Source organism: Dipodomys spectabilis, unplaced genomic scaffold (genome assembly GCF_019054845.1).
Source record: "Dipodomys spectabilis isolate Male_0828 unplaced genomic scaffold, ASM1905484v1 ptg000096l, whole genome shotgun sequence".
Classification (NCBI taxonomy): Eukaryota; Metazoa; Chordata; class Mammalia; order Rodentia; family Heteromyidae; genus Dipodomys; species Dipodomys spectabilis.
In genome coordinates, this window is record NW_024870773.1 from 13,766,708 (window position 1) to 13,780,727 (window position 14,020).

Below are 14,020 nucleotides of genomic sequence, written 5' to 3' on the forward strand. Positions count from 1 at the left end.
GAAGGTTGAAAAAAAATCTGAAAGAACCTGAATCCGACTTCTGTCTTCGCCCTCCACTGCAAGCTAAAGTCTCCAGTCCTCCTGGGAAGAGACAATCAACAACATCAGCTATCTTTTGCCAGAAGGAAATGGGAGAAAGAACGTGGTGATGCAAAGCTGAAAAGAGGCACCAGGAGTCAGAAGACGGGGGAGGGTGACTGTACTGCTGAGAAGTGTACCTTATAATTAAAAAAAAACTTAGTCACCAGACTCTGAGAACAGATAACAAGAGTGGGAGGAAGTACTGAGAAGCAGCAATGGGGATGCATTTAATAAAGCTCTGTAATTCCTACGTGTCAATCACTGAGGCCCACCCTTATAAAACCTTCTACAAACCAAAGGACCAACCGATGGGGTTAAAGCACACAGATCTCTATTGCCTTGTATAGTCCGCGTATCATTAACACCAGTGGATGAAAGCTTTTCACATCAGAGACTGTTTAGAAATCACCTACCGCTGGGTATGATTATAGTCAGTCTTCCTACAACTCTGGAAAATGTGGCTTGATTCTGAAAATGACCATTTCTTGTCTAAACAGCCTCTTTCAGTCTCAAGAGCTCTTTCTTGCTCTAACCACAAGATTAAGAAAAAAAGAAACAAAGAAAAAAAAAGGCCCTTTCATTTTAAAAATTGGCTCTATAGGGGACAAGTAAACACAAAAACAAATGCAGATACTCCAAATTCCTAGGCATTTCTGGTCACAAGCACAGATGATTCAATACATAAATGAATTATATTCCTTTCTGTCAAAATAAGGCATAATCAAATGTTACAAAAAAACCACAGATGCTGGTGGCTCATGCTTATAATCCTAGTTACTTAGGAGGCTCAGAACTGGAAAGCTGAATTTCAAATATAGCCTGTACAGAAAGGGCCACTACACTCTATCTTCAATTAATCAGCAAAAAAGCAGGGCTAGAAGTATGGCTCAAGTGGTAGAACACTGGCTGTGAGCAAGAAAGCTCAGCAAGAGTACCAGGTTCTGAGTTCAAGCCACAGGACCAACCCTTCCCCATACCTCAAAGAAACATTCATAAAGACATTCATAGAGTGCTGAAAATAGATCGTAAAACCCCTTGAAGCCTTTTCAATCTAGTTTTAGGTTGTGGAGCTATTTTATCATCTTTGAGCATAAACTGAATCTTGTTGACATGTGGATAAACTGGTTGGGGGGGGGGGGGACAAAGCCTTGGTACCCATTGCAGTAATTGAGGCAGAAAGTAAAGAAATGAAAGGATGGGTAATGTGTATTGGGGGTGGTGGGGAACAGAGTAGATGGGAAGTCTGAAGAAGGGAGAGAGGGAGGGTGGACAGATCCTCTTGGCTTAGGAGTGGCCAACAGAGAAAACATGGAGATTAGTTTAAAGTGTAAGCAATTTAAGACACGTATGTTTAGGTTTCAAGGGTCATAGTCGTAAATGTTGCCATGTGGTAACAGGTTTCTGCATATAACGGATTAAACAAAGGTGTAGAAGAAAGTGTTAAATTATTAGAATAATTACATGAAAGGTTATAGGCCTGCAGGTCAATGTCTGTAAAAAGGTGGGAGCGTGAACTAGATTCCCAGAAAGAATCACCAAACAGACTGACTGAATGATCCAGAAAACAAAACCCCAAAACAATGGCACTTGATCAAAATGAATCCTGGAAATCCTTTTATAAATTGCACCAAGTAAAACTGAACTTAGCTTTGAAAACAGAAAGACAGGAAGTCAAGAGAGATTTTCAGAAGTAATTTCAAATGATTGCCATGCCCTTTGCAAACAGAAGTGAACAGCTTGGCTTTCGGAATAAATGGCCACTCACAGCTGTCTTCTCTTCTGACAGGGCCACCTGCACAACCATGCCGTGTGTACGGTGGCATTTTGTCTCCCTACACTGTAGCCCACACACCCAAAGATACAGGAAGAATTTCATATGATAGGACCTTTCTTCTGGCATGAGGCTGCTGCATTTACCTCACCATGACTGAAGAGCAACATGCTCATGTTATTGTCATACTGGGGTTAGAGTTTTCTATAGGCACAAAGTATTCTAAAAAATAATGGAGAATTACCCCCCATTTATTTCAGAGAGCCGTGCTGATTTCCTTGAAATACACAGCACTTGTAGTTGCTCTGGGCAACTGATTTAATTCAGAGAGATCCTGCCTGTGGTGGATAGTTGTAGAAAGATAAAGTTTATCTGTAGATTTGGCATTGGACGTAATAGGTATGGAGAAAGTCAACTTAGGAACACAACAGGAGACTTGAGATGTGTGTAGCTGGTTGCGAAAAAGCTATTATGTAAGTCTGAGTTCTTGTGAGAATTTGCATGCAAGTTATTGGATCGCTTCTAAGAAAAAGATTGACCAGAGGCATAGCTAACCAAATCCAGTGAATGCATTCCCACAGAAAGCAGATGTCACTACATAAAAATTCAATCCAAAACATTTTATCAAAAAGCTCTCAGCTAGAGTAACGCACACACATGAAATTAGTAGGTACTAGTGCCACAGACTATTGAAGTGGACTTCTATTTTACTTTATCTTTAACTAGAGGAACTAAGAGGTTTTAATTCAACATATCAATTCATGTGTACAATGCATTTTGATCAGCATCACCCCTTTCAACATTCTCCCTCTCCATCCATCCCATCTTCCCTCAACTTGTGTTCCTAGTTCCATTTTCACATATGTGCATTAAGTATTATGACTATCCTCACCCACCATTCTCCTCTCAATTCACCCTCCCTCCCCTTAATCTACCCAACAGTCAAAATACATTTCAGCACCCTGATATTCATGTTACTAAACTGTGTTAATTTTTCAAAGGAGTTGTACCATGGAAATCTACCCTATATATGTCATACTTCAGTCAGCTTTATCCTGGATATATGCATACAGCCTTGTATGTGTTTTCATATATGTTTATTTTTTAGATCTAACTTTGAAGTAGACTTTAGAGATGCCACAAATCCCTCCCAACACCAAATTATATGTCTGTCTGTCTGTGTATAGCTGCATTTATATGAACATATATCAGTGACAGACTATACTGCAGATGGGTATAATTACTATTTTGTTGACTAACTTTCCTTTTGAAGACCAAAAAAAAAAAAAATGCAAGTCATCAAGCTTCCACAGACATGCATTTTTCAACCAGAGTAACATCTCCAAGTGAATTGTTTATTGCCCATCGCTTCCGGTAAATAGTAATTTGCCAGCAAAGTCTGTCATTTGAATGTCATCACTGTTGAGCCACAGGGTGGCTCTGATTTCAGACTGCACGCAGAGTTGGTTGGAACCCATGGAAAAATAACTGCAACACTCATCTTTTCAGTATTGTGTTTTCTTTTTCTGGTCAGGAAACCCCCCCCCCCCCCACACACACACAATTTATTCTATTGCGCTTCCTTTGTATAGTGTGTGTGCTTTATCACAGTCCCTTAGCACAGTGCTTACTTAACTTGCCTCTCTAGCTGATCTTTAGTGAGTTGAAAGGCCTTTGAAAGCAGAATGCATTCTCTGTCTCGAACCTCTAAGCCAAATGCCTAGTGGACTGGCCGCTCTCAATGATATGTACTCCGTGGACAGACACATGCTAACGTTTGTCTATCAAAACTTGACCTTAGGCTTGCCATGATGTCAGAGAAAAGCATTCTGGGAGATGGGAAGTGCATGGCCAGGTGAAATGGAAGTGAGCACTTTGTATGTTACTATGGGAACTGTAGGTGCCTTGTGGCTTTAGTGATTATGGATTATGGTGTTGTGCTGGTGAGGCAGAGCCCAGGCTCATGTATGCCCTGTACAGTCTCAGTCTAGAAAAGAGAGGTATATGAAAATGTACCAGAAAGCCTTTTGAAGATCACTTATGAATCTGAGATTTTTTTCTATAAGTGATGGGAAGTGATTGAAGACTTTCCTCTGAGGGGACATGATCATTTTTCAATTTAATAAAAACCCCTATAAAGATAGTGTGAAGATAAGTAGCCAAGGAAGTACAGGAGAGCTGTGAAAAGGTGACTCGAACCGCCTGAGGGATAATGGGATCCTGCCTCAGCAAGGTAGCTTTACATCTGTTTGGAATGACAGTAGGCCAGGGCCAGGAATGGGGTGTGTGTGTGTATGTGTGTGTGTGTGTGTGTGTGTGTGTGTGTGTGTGTGTGTGTGTGTGTGTGTGTGTGTGTGTGTGTGTGTGTGTGTGTGTGTGTGTGTGTGTGTGTGTGTGTGTGTGTGTGTGTACGCGCGTGCGCGCGCACGCGCGCCAGTCCTAGAGTTTGAACTCAAGGCTTGGTCTCAAGACATGGTCTCTCAGATTTTGTGCTGAGGTTTAGCACTCTGCTTCTTGAACCACAGCTCCACTTTTGGTGTTTTGGTGTTTAATTGGAAGTTAGAGTCTCATGGACTTTGCTGCTAGGGCTGGTTTTAAACCTTGATCCTCAGATGTCAGCCTCCTCAGTAGCTAGGTGTGAGTCACAGGTGCCTGGCTAGGAATGGTTTAATTTTTAATAACTATATATTGTAATCTATACATACATAATTTATAGCACATTTTACATGTTTCTCCTCCAGGCAGAACAATTAGGGGGTAAAATAGACAACAACGCTGGGAAGACCATAAACAAATCAAGAAATGTAAGTTAGAGGTTCTAAATCCTTCTCTGGGGCCTAGGAGTCCCTTGAAGAGCTAGGCAAATTTGTGAATTCTCAAATGTCTTGGGACGTCTTAGTTACTCTGCACAACAAACAAGCATTTACTCAGTACAAAGGCATTGCATACCTGGAACTTCATTAAGATCATTAGTACTCCGGTATCAAATGTGAGTGGCTTCACCCACTCACAATTTTCTTATCTGACAATAACGTAGATTAGCTGTTTGACATGGTTCTCACAGGACTAAATTCAATGTGTCTTCTGGGATTTCTTCTTTTCTTTTTCTTTTTTTTTTTTTAAGACTTAGAGGTGACTCCATTTCCTATGTCTTTCAGCTTCAAGGAGCTACCCACATTTGTAGTCTCTGCCTTCTTCCTCCATCTTCAAAGTCAACAAGGTCAGGATAAGTCCCCCTACAACATGCTAACCTTCTCTTCTATTTCCTCTTCCAATTTAAACACCTCTTCTTCTGATATTTTGTTATAGAAGAGCAAGCAGACTACCACAAGGCCACAAGCCAACAAATACAGAAAGGTCATCCCAATAAGCTGGAAAAAGCAAAATACCATATTTTTCAACAGAGTCTCTAGAGGGAACAAACCCTGCCAACCTCTTAACTTAAACCTAGTGAAACTTGTTATGGCATTCTGACCTCCAGAATTCTAAGAGAATAAATTTATATTAATTATCCTCATGAGTTTGTGGTAACTTGCTGAAACAGCAATGGGAAGCTAATATACCCAATAATCACTCAAAATATTATACCAAACACCTAGGCATGAAACCCATGGCCACTTTCTTATCCTCTCAGGGGAGGCTGCCAGCTAGAAAGCAGTGGGAAGAACTTGTGGAGGAAAAATGGATTCTAGTTAGTGTTTTTATGCAAGAATTCACTATCAGCATTTCTCAGGAAATTTGTACCAAATCCTGGCCACAGGGGGGTGGGGGGTCAGGAGAAGGGAGGTTAATATGAGAAATTTGAGAGAGGACAAGTATTACAGTTCTGTAGAATTAAAGTTGAACAATCAACGTTAGAGAAGAAGGGTCATCACCAAATTGGTTTAACTTGTAGCTGTTGCCATGTGAAAGTGCATATTTCTGGCCTGTCTATTACTGAGTCACTCTGACACATAATTAGCTTGTATGTAACATTTGAGTCGGTATATGTTGTAAGCTTTTGTTAAATCCTCTGAATGCCATGCTAAGAAATACATCAAGGAGGCAAATGAATCCTTAAAGTTGGCAATTTCTACATGATTTTTTCCTGTTAACCTGGTTTGGAGATCTGAATGTCACATTATTTGAATGCCACCTAATGCCACCGGTTGGCATTTTTCCATGTTTGAGAATTCATTATACTTTAGAAATATTATTACATTTATTTTTTTTCACATATTAAGCACATTTTTTTCTTTTGTCAGTCGTGGATCTTGAACTCTGGGTCTGGGTGCTGTCCCTCAGCTCTTCAGCTCAAGGCTAGCACTCTACCACTTGAGCCACAGCATCACTTCCAGTTTTCTGGTGGTTAATTGGAGATAAGAGTCTCATGGACATTCCTGCCCAGGCAGGCTTTGAACTGTGATCCTCAAATCTCAGCCTCCTAAGTAGCTAGGATTACAGGTGTGGGCCACTGGCATCCGGCTAAGTACATTTTTATGGTATCCGAAATAATAAAACATGAAGAATATTGGAGACATCTTTAAATAACTTATGATTTGTACCATTCCTGAAAAGCATGGTGAATTATATCTCATTTCTGAATTCTTCTCCACTTCCAATTAGTAGCCATCGAAAATTTGCAAACAGCCGGGTGTTGGTGGCTCACGCCTATAATCCTAGCTACTCAGGAGGCTGAGATCTGAGGATTGCGATTCAAAGCCAGCCCAGGCAGGAAAGACTGTGAGACTCCTATCTACAATAAACCACTAGAAAACCGGAAGTGACGCTGTAGCTCAAGTGGTAGAGTGCTAACCTTGAGCTGAAGAGCTGAGGGACAGCGCCCAAGCCCAGAGTTCAAGCCCCACAACCGAGAAAAAAAAAAAAACTTAAAAAGATTTTGCAAACAGTAATTTAAATCCTCACTCTACGAATTTATTAATTGGACACCCTTGGGAAATTATTGTTTTGAGCTAGATTTGTCCTTATTAATTGAAAGGGACAATGATAACCACATAGGATTAATGCAAGGAGTTATAAAGATTGTATATATGAAGTATTTAAGACAGTAAAGGTTTCAAGAAAAACCTGAATAGTTCAAGAAGACTTGATGCTATATAGAAGGGAAGGGGGAAGAGGATACTGAGGAACAAAAGGATAAACGTGTGTGTGTGTGTGTGTGTGTGTGTGTGTGTGTGTGTGTGTGTGCAGCATAATGAAACCAAATGAGTTTTGAAAAGGGAGGAGAAGGGAGGGGGGAATGGGAATCTGGCAGAGGAATGAAAATGGTCTAATTATACTGTGTGCATGTATATAAATGTCCTAGGGAAACACCCTCAGTACAAATGTACACCCTTCCCCTAGAAGAAAAAAAAACACAGAAGACTTGGAATTTGGTAAAATTCCATGACCCAAGATTAGTTAATGGATTCTTAGGTATAATACTAAAAATATGAACAAATATAAGCGACATACATACATTGAACCTAATTAAAATTCCTAACTTTTATCTACCAAAAAATAGTAACAAAGCAAAAGGGCAACCTACAGAATTATACAACATCTTACAAATTATATATCTGATCAAAAGCATATGTGATCATATGTATAATATACAGAATACATAAACTCCTAACTCAACAATAACACAAACAACCCAATGAAGTACAAAAGCTGAACAACTGAAGAATCAACAATGCTTCCTCAATCCACAAGGAAAGTGAGGTCACAGAGTACAGCAATGCCCAGAAACCAGAAAGACAAACGCAAACAAAAACTCAGAACTTACTAGAAACAGAAACTCTGAAACTGAAACCTCTCAGGAGATGGGCCTGCTCGGCGCTGAGCTGTGAGATTGATGGACGGCTGAAGACTGGGTGCAAGCAAATCTGACTTCAAAATGCATGGGGGCTAAGTCATTGGAGTTCCCCTTGCCTCCGGTGAGTTTTATTCCCAGGAGTTAGACCAGGTTCTCATAGTCGATATGGAGAAAGACTCCCTCTTACTTCTGGTAGGAACAGCGGAAACAGAAATCCACCATTTTGAAACACACAGGAATGCCCTGTTCTTTTTAACAAGGCTGGTGACCTTATTAAACTAGTTAAATAGGAGAAATTAGTTAAATAAGAGACAGTCCTGCTGGCTTTTACTGGAATGTGACTGACCTCAGGAAGAGGGAAACTCCAAATTACAGCTATTTAGGCCATTCACCTGGGAGAAGGAAAACACTCAAGTCCAGTTCCTAGGGTCCACCCACAGAGTCCCACCTGGGAGGAGAAGCAGCAAGTAACATCTGTGAAATTCACTGTCAATGGTACATGCTTATTAAGAAACTGAAGTCTAATAAAACAACAATAAATAGATCTCCTCCTTCTATACCTTAGTAATGCATTATTAAAGGGCTAGCCACAGCTGTTCCTTTATAATAAAGTTGATAATGTTCTAACTGTAAGGAGAAATGGATGAATCCAACCGTGAGATTGGCAGCTAACACCCATCTATTAGAAATGGGAAGATCCAGGATCTGGCAGGTAGAAAATCACTAAGGGGAACTCAACACCACTCAATATCAATCCACAGGATATAATTCTATTTAAAGGCTACTTCACTCAACAGCAAGAATGCATATCCAGGAACGGTACTCACTAGATCCGATGTGGAAAATGAATTAACCAACTTGTGGGTGGGGACAGAAGGGGAAAACTGAGATAGTGAGGGAAGGGGGGGACATCACCCAAAAAGAAATACACTCATTTTGGGCGCTGGTGGCTCACGCCTGTAATCCTAGCTACTCAGGGGGCTGAGATCTGAGGATCATGGTTCAAAGCCAGCCTGGGCAGGAAAGTCTATGAGACTCTTATCTCCAGTAAACCACCAGAAAACTGAAAATGGCACTGTGACTCAAGTGGTAGAGTGCTTGCCTTGAACTGAAGAGCTGAAGGACAGCACCCAGGCCCAGAGGTCAAGCCCCATGACCAAAACAGGAGGAGGAGGAGGAGGAGGAGGAGGAGGAGGAGGAGGAGGAGGAGGAGGAGGAGGAGGAGGAGGAGGAGGAGGAGGAGGAGGAGGAGGAGGAGGAGGAGGAGGAGGAGGAGGAGGAGGAGGAGGAGGAGGAGAAGAAGAAGAAGAAGAAGAAGAAGAAGAAGAAGAAGAAGAAGAAGAAGAGGAAGAGGAGGAAGAGGAAGAAGAAGAAGAAGAAGAGGAGGAGGAGGAGGAGGAGGAGGAGGAGGGGGGGGGGGGAATATACTCATTACCTAACTTAAATAACTGTAATTCCTCTGTATAGCGTTTATAATAACAATAATTTTTTTAAAAAGTGCAAATCTCTTCAAGCTCACACAGGATATCCACCCAGATAGGCCACATTTAGGGTCATAAAAACACTCTTTAACAAATTAAAAAAATAAAAATTGTAACAATGTTTTATCTAAGACCACAATGGAATTAAATGGGAAATCCCTACCAGGAAGATAATTGGGAAGTCCCCAGATAGTTCAAGATAAAAAACATATTCAGTCCCAATAATACATAGGGAAGAGTGTCATCTCAAGAGAAATTTTTAAACAACTTGCAGAAAATAAAAATGAAAATATAATTTATTGAGATTTGAGGGGGGGTTGGAAAATATGGTTTAAGGGAAATTCAAATAGTTTCCCCAAATAGTCCCCAAATAGCTCGAGATTAAAAAACCTGTCCAGTCCTAATAACAAGTAAGGAAGTATGTCATCTCAAGAGAAGTTTTGAAACAACTTGCTGAAAAGACAACTTACTGAGATTTGAGGGTGGGGGAAAATATGGTTTAGGGAAAACTCACCATCTTTATATTTGCAAAGAAGACAAACCTACCATCAATCCCATGTTCCATCTGAGGCAATACACTGACTCGAAAGAGATCAAAAGACCTGGACTCAACATCAGAGGAAAGGGACGGAGTTGGAATAACTCTAGCCAACATGAAGACTTCCAGTAAAGCCATGGTAATGAACACAGTGTGTTACTGGCAAAAGGCAACACTAATAGATCCACAGAATACAATAGATTCTCTAGGAAAAGATCCACATAAACTATGGCTGACAAGATGTCAGCAAGCATTTCCAAATAGCTAGTAGACACAATTTTGTGTCTGACACAAAGACATGATAAATGGTTGAGGTGATAGGGCTACCACTCACCCTGATCTGATCAGCACACAGAATCCTCCAGAGACTCTGTCTGGTGGAAAGGCTGCCAGCTGGGACACTCGAGAGCCACCCTCCCAGCTGACCTTGTCTCTCGAGTTCTAATCTTCCCTGTCTTAACAATGATATATTTTTTTCTACACTCAATGAATTTTCTTTTATTCTGTCATTCTTTTTTCTCATCAAAGACTTTTAAAGGAGGGGATGCATCTGGAAAATCTTAATCCACTCAGATCACTACCATTATCTAATTTTCCAGCCACAGGATGAGATCTAAGAGCTTCCATGTTCTCTCTTCTCCTCTGGACCCATATGCCCTTGGTCCTATATCATAGGGAGCAAGGAAGGGATAATATATCAAGTCTCTGCAAACTGCAAGACCCAGGGCAAGAATAACTGGTCAGACTCAAGGGAGCAGATGACTTGGCAGAAGATGATGACAGCAGGAAGTATTCCCATTTGTCTTTATTCTTTAGCTATTCTTTTTGTATGTGTTGCCAGTACCGGGACTTGAACTCAGGGTCTCTCAGTCTCGGCTTTGAGCTCATGGTTGTCATTCTACCACTCAAGCCACCCTTTTAATGTCTGTAAATTAGAAATGCAGCCTGGTGGACTTTTCTGCTTTGACTGGCTTCAACCCATGATCCCCTAGGTCTTCAGTCTCCTGAGTAGCTAGGAGTACAGGCATGAGTTAATAATGCCAGGCTGCTCTAGATAGTCTTTAATTCTCCCTCTGGTTGGGCGAGGAAAAGAGTGGAGGGAATTTGGGGATGGTCTGAAGAGGGCTCAGCATTCCAATCTGCAGGTCCTGCCTGGGAGAGGTGACATGCGGGTCCCCTTGATGGGTCAGCATTTAGTGAGAATTTTCCCCCCACAAGAGATAAATTGCAACAGGCAACTCTGAGCCAGCTTAGCTGTCACCATAAAACACAAACATGAGGCCAGGCCTTCAGCAGCATTAGCCTTATCTGAAAGACATTATGTGATCAGAGAGACTTGGCAACCTCCCGGCACTCTGCGGGGCAGAACAGGCTGCAGGATTGATCCCGTGTCCCCCGGCTCCCTTCGCCTCTGCTAAATGAAGGAACAGCAAACACCATCTCCATGTGATGACTGGAGAGACACAAACCAGAGACAGGCCCGCTAAGTTAAGTACATTCAGAGGAGAAATATTTATATTTTACATTTTAAATAGTCCCCGAGGGAGGCACAATATGTTTTTCATCCCACTTGTGTTTAAGAACTTATCGTACTTGGAAAGAAATGCAAGCCCCTCAAGCTGTGGGTTCAAATGATAGTGATTTTCTTATCAGACAGATCAAAATAACAGACTCTAAATCCAAACATGGCTTTCTGCACAAAGGCATGAAATAAAGATTATTCAGAAAGAAAGGTAAAGGATTGGACAAATGACAATTAGCCCAATCTGTACACCAGCAGCCTAAAAGATAACACATGTCCCCGCGATTCTCCTGTATAATTATGTAACACCAATGCACATTTTCTGGAATGTATTTGTTAGGGTTCGGGGAGGAATGATGTATGGAGAAGTGCAGAGGAGGTATATGCTAGGAAACTCAAAGGAAGGAACAAAAGGCAGGACTATTTCTGCTCTAGGGTTGACCTAAAACAACTGGTGGACAGTAGGGGTAGAAATGAGGTTGCTTTGACTGCAACTTTCTCTCGAGAGAATGGCAACTTTCTACAGTCCCTAAAAGATCAGAAAGAGACCTGTGCAGCCAAGTTGGTCTTTGTAGAAGCAAGGGACCACCCAAGCAGATGAAGAGAGAGAACTGGACGTTAGGGACTGGACGTAACTGTTATTTAAGGTAAAGGGGAAGACAACTCCACAGGGGAGTTACTCTCCTTATTTCCAACTTGGGGTATAACCTGTGGGGAAAAACAGAAGTTCGCAATGCCACTTGTATGTGAGGAGTGCAAGCATCAGCCTGGTAGGGTGTGGGCCCTAACTTTACTCTACTCTAGCTATGTGATGTGGCCAAGTTATCTAATCACTCTGTCATTTTCTCCATCTGATAGTTGGGTAGTTAATAGTATTTCTCTTTTTTCAGGATAATAAACACATAGAGTGCCAAAAACTACAGTTGTTTTGAAAATTCAGTGAGATAGGACAGATTATTATTTTATACAGCAAGGCCCCAAATATTGAAAGTGTTCGCCAAATGGTGCTAATATTATTACTATGAATTTTGAATGAATTCAATTGAAGCATTTTTCATTTTCTAGTCACCAGGCAGATGCAAGTATGAACAGAAGCAAGAATAGAACCATAGCTATCATTTGAATGCTCTACTATACAAAAGGAACTGTGTCACATAGATCACCTTTACAAGGCCAGAAGTATTGTATCCAGGATGGGATCTGGACTTAGAGAAAATAAAGAATTTTAACACAGAATCTTAACATAGAAAGTATATGTCAAAGGCAGTTTACAAACCAAACTCAGACTCTTAGTAATCTAGGCTTGTGTCAAACATTAAGGCTTACATGCACCAACTACCAGGGCCTGGCTTAATTTTTTTTTAAGGGAAGGGTACTGGGTGCTAGTTGTTCATGTCTGTAATCCTAGATACTCATGGGCCTGAAATCTGAGGATTTAAGTTTGAAGCCAACCTGGGTAGATAAATCCAAGAGACTCTTTACTTCCAATTAACTAGCAAAAAGCTGAAAGTGGAGGTGTGTCTCAAAAGGTAGTGTGATAGATTTAAGCAAAAGCAGCTAAACAAGAGCTCAAGGCCTTGAGTTCTAATTCCAGTACCAGCACACACACACACACACACACACACACACACACACACACACACGGCCTAACATGTGAAGCCCTCGGTCAGTCTTGAGTCTACTCTCCCCCACCCCACACAAATCCTTTGTTGAGTGCTATGATAGTGACCTAGAAATCTGAGTAAAGCACACCACATTGAGTTGGCAAAGCCCAAAACAGCTCTACAAATAGACAGAAAGCGCTTCCCAAACCTAAATTGTGTGCAGCAAAGAGTTTGAGTTGACAGCATATTTGCAACACAAGTATGTTGTCATTCTCCAAAATGCCTTTACACTGTCATCAGCTCCCAGACTTGGTGGGAGCTTTTGAGCCTGTCCTGGCCCTGACCCTTTAATGGCAGCCTTCCCTGACTAGGGCAGCGAGTTGGGTACAGATTTGCTGGGTAGGTGATGCCTACATAGTGCTTCAGACAATTTCCTTGCATGGAAGTCTTCCCACTTCCTGTCAGTCTTGTCAAGGGAATTACAATGAGTGGGAGGCACTTGGGACTGGGGAATCATGGGGGAGCTGCCATTTACTAGCTGTGGGACCCAGGGAAATGTACTGTAGCTTTCAGACTCAGGGTGCTCATCTCTATAATGGAAATTACCAACATGAAGCGCTTAGAAAGTACCTTGCAAATGAACTCCAGCAAAGAATAGAGCTAGTCGTGCTTATTATTTAAGAATAACTTCTCTCTGTACAGTATTTTCACAATAAAATACTGTTTAAAAATAAAACAAGAAATGTATTCTACCACTGTGTACTTGAAATAAACAATAAATTTTATATTTTCATAAAAAAGAGTAACTTCTCCATATGCTTCTACCCTTGCTCCTTTTTTTCTTACTTTTTTTTTTTGCCAGTCTTGGGGCTTGAAGTTAGGGCCTGGACACCATCTCTGAGTGTTTTGCTCAAGGCTAGTACTCTACCACTTGAGCCACAACTCCACTTGCGGATTTTTGATGGTTGATTGGCGATAAGAGTCTCATGGACTTTCTTGCCCAGGCTGGATTTGAACCCTGATCCCCAGATCTCAGCCTCCTGAGTAGCTAGGATTATAGGTGTGAGCCACTGGCACCTGACAAGTGGCAGCTAATGTCCCTTGGTGGGCATGAACTTACTCCTTTTGTAAAGCAAAAACAAACCAAAGAAATTTCATTTCATGACTCTCTTCAATGTTTGTTACAATATTAAACTTATTATATTGCCTGGGATATGAGCTAGCTA